We start from the raw sequence: 10573 nt of genomic DNA, 5'->3' as shown, positions 1-10573 counted from the left end.
TTTGAGACTTATTTTTAGCCCAAATCTCATCTGAAGAAAGGAAGAATTTCTGCGTGGTAGACTAACAAATACAGCCTGCCCATTTGATGAAACTGGAGCAGGAAATTTGGCATAGAGGCTTAGCAGAAGACCCCATGAAGTCTCATTCCACATTAACCTCAGGGGAACAGGCCATCCCTAGTTCACCATTTTCAATTGTGAATATTGGTCATGTCTGCCGGGGTGGATCTCTTTGTTTGGTTTTCTGGATGCCTGTCAAGTATGTTTGTTGATTTGGGAGTATACCTAATCTCAATTAACTTTTCCCTGAAGCTAGTGTAAGTTGTTCAAGGGTTATGTTGAAGAAAAGGGTCAGCTTTCCTGACGGGAGGTCATGAGGATCATAAACTAAACCCATGAATCACTTCTTTCAGGCAACTGCTTGGTGGAAGAGCTCCGTTAAGAGCCAAGATTGCTCTTAATTTAATCTAGTGTAGTCGGTTCTCTGGAGAGGTGCCAAGGGGTTGTTTATGGGGATGGAGAAGTAATCAATACACCATCAGAGAGACAATTTAAGTTATGTTCATCTTAAGGAAGGCAGGGCTTCCAGAAGGAGCTCTGTATAATGGTAGAACGGGGGAGCGAAGAGACGCAGGGAGGAGAAGAAAGAAAGCAGTGGAATTGGAACATTTTTGTCCTAACAGTAATGAACACTGATCTTTTTAAATAGATGTTTTCTGTCACAGTTAATGCTCTTAACGCAGAGGTTTATTAAATGCCATTTTAGCTTCTTGCATTCTAGTCGGTCATATGAATCGGGCAGTGATTCCCCGGCATGACACCCTCCAAATTTCTCGCCCGATGCTAGCAACTCTCAGAGCCCTACCTGAGCCTAAAATGTTTGTCCGTCTCTGGAAACTCCTGACAAGCCTTTGTTCTCTCTGTTCCAAATGCCTTTGAGCGGATACACCCAGGTGTTTCAGACAGCATCTGGGCAAAGACAAAAAGAACAATGGAGAGTGTGAACTGTTAATCTATGCCCACTAAGGGTATTTGTTTCCACACTTTAAAAATACAATATTTGGGGGTCAAGTGATGGTTCAGTGGTTGAGAGGCTTACTGCTTTTGCAGAAAACCCCATTCAGTTCTCAGCATCCAGGCTGGGGAGGCTCACATTCACCTGTAACTCCAGCTCCAAGGGATCGGATGGTCTCTTCTGGACTGTGCAGGCCCCTGTACCTGCAGCACACAAATCCACACTATGGCAGAAATATAAGCACGTAACTCAAAGATAAACATTTTAAAAACATAGAAAATAGTCCTGTAAGATGCAGTGCTGGCAGATGTTTAAAAAACAGTTATAAAATGTGAAATACATTTCCCAGCCTTCCAGTGTACCCAGCACCTTCCCGGAGACCTTTCCAGAAGGCGATTACCTTGGACCAGAACTGTCTTCTAAGGTGGCATTCCAGACAGTGTAACTTTACGTTATTTCCACTTCCCCTGCGCCTTAGATCTCATTCTCTGAATCTCTCTAGATCAGCCTTCTGTTTTCAGTTCCACCAAAGTCCATCTTACGTGAATTTATGCTGCTTCCAGACTTTGTTTGGTTGGTTGGTTTTTTGTCTTTTTTTTTTTTTTTTTTAAATAAGCCTTTTGCGCTTTTCGAAGGGGCTGAGGACAAGAGGACCAAGGACACAATCAGATAATTCTTGCTCCCAGGTGCCTTAGAGTCATCAGTGAAGTAGAAACAACTGTTGGTTTGCTCATTAGCATAGGAGCTGCAAGAACCTGCTGTGAGCCAGGAAATAGGAGATGCAGGAAGGAGAGCGCCCCGTCATTGGCGAGATGCAGCGGAAGAGAGTTAAAGACATGTGCACCTCCAGGTAAGAAAGCAGAAAAGGAAACCGGAAGAGAGAGCAGCCTGTGCCGGTTGGCTCTTCTCTAAGCCTCGTGTCCTGCTCTACTAACAAAAGTTCCCCTCTACCCTTTCTCTCTCAACTCCTCAGACAGCCTCCTACAGAACCTTCTCAGACCTAAGCCACGCCCTCTTCTCCCAGGCTGTTTGGACTCTTCCGTGGGAGAATGGCCGGTCCCCCTTGTCTGTCCCCTTTCTTTCCAAAGTCCAGGCGGGCCTTCTGCACCTGCCCCCTGAATTGTGTGCCGCAGTTGCAGTCTGGGAGCTGAGTGACACAGCAGGTGCTGCCCGCCTGCAGACAATTCCATATTGCAGTGGAGCATCGCCACCAAAGCTTATTATCTAGGGCAATAAAGTTTGGGATTAGGGGGATTCGGGATGATTGTATGATTCTCCACAAAGCTTATCTTCTAATAGACCAGCTGCTTTATTAGACCGCCCCCTCCCGCAGCAGGCCCTTCCCAAGGCATCCAGAGTCCCACGCAGCAGAGGGGGGCAGTGGGAGACAGCTGGGGGTATCATATCCCCCTCAGTCTCCATCTGCGAGTGTTAAATTACAGGCGGCTTCCAGCTGGGCACACCCCAGACCCTACCTTCTTCCCACAAAGCCAGTCCAGGTCATTGACATCCCCGGGGCATCTGTCAAGGGCACTATTTTGCTGCCTCTCCCCTGCTGGTCCCTACCTCTGAGCCCTGAAAGGGCCAGGCCTGGGAATTCACTTGTTTTGAAGGTTGTCACTGTCACTGTTTGGGGAGTGTAGATGACTAGAGGGCTTTGGAGAAGGGGCCACGGTAAATTCCCTTTGCAAACGGCACTCTGCTGGAACTGTTTCACTGTAAACAGGGGATTATACAGGATGGCACAGACCGGGTTGTACACGGCAGAAACCCCCCAAAACTGTAAGCTTAGGAAGTTCTGGTGGATGTGTCCCCAGACCGGAGGCTCATTAACCCTGGAGTGTCGGGGCGAGGGTCACTCCGGCTGTCTCTCCCTGACCCTGCTGTTTAGTTGCTTTTCTAGGCAGTGTCCTGTGGTGGCAGCACCGAAGTACGTTCGGGTCTCTCCCTCTCTAAGGGGCTGTTGATCCCCATTCTCCGTCAGAAGATCTTTGCAGAAGAGTTTATTAGTAAGCGTTGAAGAGCATACTACGAACCCGGGGGATTTACAAATACGCTTCCGGCTTAATGAATGTTTCAAATAGTATGTTCTGCACATTGAATTTTGGTGGATTCTGACATACACATAGCACTTGTGTGCGGTGCTGAGTTTAGGGAAACTTGCCATGGAATTATTACAAAGTTCCCACTTCGGGCACCTTGATGCTATGATAAGAGCTGTCCGGAAACAGGCTTGGTCTTTGTGCCTGTGTGTCATTTACTAAAACGTTAGCACAGGGCTGGCGAGAGGTCTCTGTGGATAAAGAAGACAAGCCTCATGACTGACTTTGATCCCCAGGGCCCACATGCAGAAGGAGAACACTGACTCCCACAAGTTATCTTCTGATTATCACACATGTAAATCTCATGAACATGTGTACACCCCACACACAAATAAATAAATAAATAAATAAAAATTTAAAAATATGTATTTTTTTTAACATATAGCATGAAAGATAGCATGTCTTAGCTGCTCAAATCAAACCATAACATGGTCTGAGCATTCATAGTCTAAAGATGCTGGGCAGTGGTGGCACAAACCTCTAATCCCAGAACTCAGGAGACAGAGGCAGGCAGATCTTTGTGAGTTCAAGGCCAGCCTAGTCTACAGAGCGAATTCCAAGACAACCAGGCCTACATAGAGAAGTCCCTGTCTTGAAAACAACACAACAACAATAAAACAAAAACAAAAAAGTATGAAGATATGAAAGTTGAAATGCTCTACATTTTTTGAACACTGACAAGGCCATAGGTAGATCTGATGTCATATGGTGGAAGTTTGACCTCGTGTGATTGGTGGCCATCAAACTGGACACAATTATTGTAAAAAAAAAAATTCTCTTCAGGCTGGGCACAGTGAGAATTCTTTGATCTAAAGGACTCTGGTGTTTTAAACTTTAGAGGAAAATTAAAAGTGGATAAAAGCAATACTTTCAGCAAGACAGTGAATTCTAGCTATTACTATACAACTGTCACTTAACTCTCTCATCTGGATCAGTATTGAACTCTCTTATTAAATTATCAGAAAGGGTGGGGCACAGTGGCACATGCCTATAATACTAGCACTCAGGGAGGCAGAGGCAGGCGGATCCCTGTGAGTTCGTGGCCAACCTGGTCTACAAATCGAGTCCAGGACAGCCAAGGCTACACAGGGAAACCCTGTCTCAAAAACAAAAACAATACAAAACAATAAAAACCTCCAGGCTACGAATATAAGATTTATATGAAACATAAAAGAATTATGTGTTTCAATTTGACTATCATCCCCAACACGTCTCATGTGTACTAAATGTGCGTGCATATGAAAATATCCCAAAGTCTGAATCTGAAATTTTTCTGGTCTCAAGCATTTTGAGTAAGGCAAAATCAACCTGTATTGAGAAAAAGATGACTATGAAATTTCTGTGTACAAGTGTGTGTGTGCCCCGCACGAGTTAAACGTGCTAGGGTTTAAATTTGTCTCATTGACTCTAAGTTGTTAGCTCCCCACCCCACCCCCAACACGTAGCATCTAGCACCTACTTTTTATGGCTGTGGTGAGGGTTAGAATTAAATGGGGGGGGGGCAGGCAAGTGAATGGTCAACATTTGGCAGGTACTCAGCAAATATCGGTTGCCACTTTTGTCATTATTATTGGGCTCTACTGTTATTATTTGTGACATGTAAACACATTTATTAGTATGGCTCACATAACAATCCCAGTGTAATCAGGAGATTATTATGGACTGTAAATCTGCCACACTCAATCAGAATGCTTTCTCTTGCGAATGAACTTGAGGGCAGAATTAGGAACAGAAACAACAGCACAAATTATCAAAGTTTGTTTTATTTGAATTCTGTCTATTTACTTAATGCCCAAATAGGTGGGCACAGAGGTAGGTAGGCAGTGTTCTAAGTGCTAAGAGAACAGAGTACAATAATTGTAAAGCCCTTGATTTTCTAGAACTCAAATTCTATTGGAAAAAGAAAGAAGAACAGGAAATGGAAACCAGGTTATTAAAAAATATGATTTAAAATTTTAAGGCACGTGATGAAGAAAATAATCCAATTAATAGGATATAAATTGATTGGTGAAAGAACACAGAATAAAAGCAAGGACAAAGACTAAAGACAGACTCTGACAGAAAACTGTATGAAAGAAGACCTAACTGATGAGGGCAAGGCCCCCTCCGGAAGGTGCAGGCCGAGGAGCAGAATGTGCACAGCTTGCAGGCTGAGAAGCAGCCAAAAGGCCAGTATGGTGGAAGCAAAGCAGCAGAGGGGAAGAGCGTCTGGGCAGACTCTCCATCATATCCTCATGTACTGGGAAGACAGAAAGACGTTTGCATTCATTGAATCATAGTACAATCTGCTTGTCGGGAAGGGCCACAGGGCTGCTGCATTCACAGCATTGTATTTGCATGAAGGGCATTACCAAATCCATCAACAGAAATTCCGTTAGTCATCAAAACAGTTTAGGAAGCCAAAACAGTAGGACACTCAAGCCACAAAGGACCAGATCCCAAACACTGATACACTATAAACAAGAAGCCAGGGAGGATCATTTGTTGGAGGACACGCTCACACTGAATTGAGGCTATATCAACACTGCATTCTCTACCAGCTTGAGACCTTCAGGCTCCTGAAATGATGCCAAGGACAGCTGTAAAATCTTTAAAACAGCAAGAGGTTATATCTGACGATCATTTGAATTTGCTGCCATGTCTGCATGTCTGCTGCTCTTTTACAAACTTCAGCTCAGCACCTTGTCTTAGAGAATTTGGTTTTAAAATTCACACAGGAAACCTGCTTAATAGGGAAGAAGATAAATAACATGTCTTCTCTACTTTGCAAAACTATTAGGAGTCATATGCAGAAGATACACCTGGTTCACATATATGTCTTGTTATTGTGTGACACACTCTTGTCAGCCTATGTTATGGTGGGAAGTACAGAAAACCAGCCATCAGGAAATGTGAAGTTTTAGAATTCTTGTACCAATTCTAAGTAGTAACACAAACTCTGAGGATGTTTAATTTTTTTTCTGGATTAAGTTTTATTTGCTCATATGTGCACTTTGTAACACCTCCCATGGTTGAAAATCAAACTGGTGTCAGGTTGGGTACTTTCCAGTTCTCATAAAAAGCTGCTCACGGTGCAGAATGAAGTCTTTTGAAACAGGTATGGTGATGCTTGTTTATTATAGTAGCTCATTGCTGCTGGAACAAAACACCTGACAAGAATAACTTAAATGTGAAAGGGTTTAGTTGGGCTTATTGTTCAAGGGGGCATAGTCCTTCATGATGGGGAAACGAGGCAACTGGAACAGTACATAGCTAGACACTACTTTGAAGTCAGGAAGCAGAGAACAACTTCCGTTCAGTTCCTTTTCTTCTTTTTAAACGGTGCAGAGCCCTGCTCTGTGGAAGGGTGGAAGGGTGAGTCTTCATACCTCAGCTAGCCCAGTCAAACCCCACCCCACACGCATGTCTGTGATTTTAGATTCCATCACATCTATCATGCCAGTATTGGAAAGACTGAGGCAGGAGGATGAGTTCAAGGAAGGCCAGGGCTATGCAGGGATACCTTATTTCAAAAGTAAATAACTCCCCGAGCTCATAATGAAACGTTTTAGAAATGTTTGAAATGGTAAGAGTTTCTGTGCACTAACACCAAAGAAATGAGATTTCATTGTCCTTGAGAAAGGAGAGTGTGTGTTTGTGTAATCATAGTGACATCTACATTATAAGCACTCGAAGTTGATGTTTGATGGAAATAAAACCGATGCTATTAATTATCCCTGTTTTCCTTAAAGGTAGAAAACTCAAAGATTCAAGCAGAATTCAAGGAATGTCTAAATCAGTTAGGGCAGAAAAAGAATCGGATCTGCTGAAAATTTCAAAATTGTAGTAATAAAATAGACATTAAACTGATGACACACTGATGACTTCCACTTTGAAGAGAGAGCTAGGTCCTAAGGACCTATTTAAGAAGGCAAGGAGGATGCTATGGTATACGCCTGTAATCCCAGGAAGCAGAGGCAGGTGGATCTCCATGAGTTCCAGCCCGGTCTGGTCTACAACACAAGTCCAGAACAGCCAAGGTTATACAGTGCAACAATAATTTCTGTCAATTGACCAGAAAAGAAACCTATTTAGAATAAATTGTTATGTGTTTGTTCACAAGTATTCACTAAGCATATACTATATATCAGGTAGAAAGAGGCAGGTTATATATAGAGAGGCCTTTCTTTTTTGTTGTTTTTGGTTGGTTGTGTTGGGGGGTTTGTTGTTGTTGTTGTTGTTGTTTGAGAAAAGATTTCTCTGTGTAGCCCTGAAATCTGCTTTGTAGACCAAGCTGGCCTTGAACTCACAGATACTTGCTTGCCTCTGCCAACGGAGTACTGGGACTAATTTACGTTCAATTGGGATATCCTGAAATATTTGCACATAATTACAATAGAAAATGACTTCAGGAATCATAACAGAATTTCAGTAAAGCCATATAAGTCCATCTAAGAAAACAATGAATAAATTTAAATGTGCTTTTAAACTGTGCCTGGAGGTGTACATACTTGTAATTGCTTCATTTGAGAGATAGAGATAAGAAAATAAAAAGTTTGAGATTACCCGAGGATACATAGTGAGTTTGAGGCCAGCCTGGGTTACAAGAGACTGTCTCTTAAATGAGAAGGAAAGTTCATTGTAGTCCAAAATATAAGGGCTATGGTAAGCAATAAAACTTATGAAGAAAACTGTTCATTATTAATGTCCATCTTGTTACCATGGAGACAGATAAGAAAAAAGTAAGAATAATCACATTACAATGGTATATAGTATATGTGTGTGTGTATGGAGAGAGAGAGAGAGAGAGAGAGAGAGAGAGAGAGAGTTACAAATAAGTTCCACTCTTGAATCATGTATTGAAAATCTATTCAACAGCTTCCATTTCACAAAAGCCACATACATACTATCTGATTTTATTTTACAAGGGGCTTTCAGACTGTTGTAATTTAAGTGTTTTTAAATGTGAAATTACTCAGTGGGCATTGTGGGCCTCAGTGCAGAGCTGCATGCACTGAAAAGAATTGTAATATGTGCGAGGCGGCCACCATTAAACATGAAAAGTCTCTGCTGTCTCTAGCTTGGGTGATGAGGACAGAAAATAACCCATCAAGATGCACTTGGAGCTAATTCCTTTAGCACAGAAGGCAGAAGCACTAATTGATGGATGTGATACCCATGCAGGACAGCGCAGCTAGCTCCTGTTCATGACAGCTTCCACTGCGCAATGCAAAAATAAAATGAAGTGAAGTAAAACAATGGCTTTTGGACTGAGTCATTTTAGGAGAAGGAATGGGGTAACCTAACCGGGCACTGGGTAACCATCGACACCATGCAAGGACCTTTGTGTAGTTAGGGCATCCTCAAAGCAAAAGTTGGGACAGGATTTCTTCATTTTTTTCATTGTCTTTTTCTTAAAAAAAAAAAAAAGTATCATCATGAATATCTCACAATGAAGGGCAGAAAAGAAGAAAAAACTGTTTTGCTTTTCAAAAACTGATTCTCTGAGACACTATACAAAACTCTGCTGTGTTCACGTAAGTGGATAGCTCGAGGATACAGTCCTGATTGTTAAGATCATAACAAAGGTGAAGGAACCTTATAATATGCTTACCCAGGCTTCACATTACTACAGAAGGAAGCAATTGTTCCTGATCCTGGCATCCAAACGGAAGACTAGACAAATCCTAGTTTCATGCTGCTGAGAGCAGAAACCAGATGCCCTGGCCTGGCCTCCCCAGCCCCCACTACTCCTGCCTTTGCTCAGTATTTATCTCCTCTAAGCACATGGATGATTTGATTCGATGGTGTGGCCCTTTCATAGGTCAGGCAAGCCAGCCAATCAGAAAACAACAACAACAAAAAAAAAAAAAACAAACAAACAAACAAACAAACAACAACAACAAAAACAGACAGAGGCCAGAAGGACATCTGTGCCTTTCTAAACTTTCCATTTACCTAGAGCGTGGTCATGGCACACATGGCCCTACAGGAGAAAATGGATACAGGCAGAGACTCGGTGTTAAGCAGAGCCAGGTCAAGATGTTGACTTGGGCCACCCATGCAGAGTAGCAATGGAAACCATCTGCTTAAGCCTCCTCGTTTTTGCTTCTAGAGCTGAAGATCACAACACCTACCCGGAGATTACACAGAGGTGAAAGGAGGAGTCACAAGGCAAGTATTTGGCCAGAGCAAATGCCCAGTGTTTGCCATTATTACTACCACGGGACTAAGAAAAGAGCCATGGAAAATGGGACTGCTCCAGAATGTCTTGTAAAAATAAAGAGCTCCCTCCCCAAAGCTAATTCACAGTTTTGCAAGTGTGCTGAAAGCTTGGGGTAAGTTATTTTATTTCCGAGTTCTAATATCTCTGTCTTTTGGTGGATGTTAATGATCTCAGAGATCACGTGGCTCCATTTCAGAACAATGTCACACATAACAAGTCCTGATTCAACAGCCCAGATGTTGTTCAAAATGCATCCCAGTTTCTACTGGCCTTGCTTAAAGACATCCTCAGGATTGATACTCACAGAAATATTTAATCAGTTTTCACTTTTTCTCCACCCACTCATTTAGCGCCTGCACTGTCTCCAGCCTTTCTCCAAATACTCTTGAAAATCAAAACTGATCCTCCAGGCTCTCCCGCCATCACAACAGTGTCCGTCTTCAGGCTCCGCTTCTCTCCATCAGTAGTTGACTAATCAGATCACCACACTCGCGCAGAGTGCCTCTTACAGCGAGGAAAGATTTTTTTTTTCCACTTGAGGAAAAGGAATATGAGGGAAAATTAGTTATTACAGGTGTTGCTCTGTTGAGCTAGACAGTTCTGTGAGCAGTGAAAATGATTGTTCTTGTATCAGCTCCATAAGACAGACTGTGGTGAGAACCGAATGTGTAACACCTACAATTTACTAAAACTGTGAATATAGTAAATTTTGTGTATTACCGTTAGCTTGAAGATGCATGCTCAGTGAGGCTTATAAACCGGCAGAAAACTAGAGCAGACAAAAGGTTACTTTTTTTTTTTATCAGCATAGATCTTAAGACCCTTATATTTCACAGCTTATCTACCTAGACCTGTTGCACCTATTGGGGCCTTATGCTGCTAGCTGACCTCCATGGAAATGACCCTTGCTTTCCTAAGGAGGCTCCCAGGCTCTTTACTGCCCTGGTACTCACAGGCAACACGATCTCATTATACTCCTCTCCCCGGAACCCGCCATGTTTGCATAGAACTCTTGTTAGTGAACAGCGCTAGCCATGGGGAAATTCTCATCACCTGGCACTCCTTGGAGAATTCTGTCATGGAAATGAAAACCTTTCCCTAGCAAATCTTTTGGCTCCACTTGGTTAACTCACCCCTCTCTTAGATAATAAATAAATACAGTAGAAAGATCTGGGCTATTGGCATCTTAAATGGCATCCCCACATTGGTGATGGTTTGTGTCTGCGTGCAGACAAGCCTTCAGTAAGCCCC

This window comes from Meriones unguiculatus, chromosome 18 (assembly GCF_030254825.1).
Source record: "Meriones unguiculatus strain TT.TT164.6M chromosome 18, Bangor_MerUng_6.1, whole genome shotgun sequence".
In the NCBI taxonomy this organism is placed as follows: domain Eukaryota; kingdom Metazoa; phylum Chordata; class Mammalia; order Rodentia; family Muridae; genus Meriones; species Meriones unguiculatus.
This window is presented reverse-complemented; position numbering follows the sequence as displayed.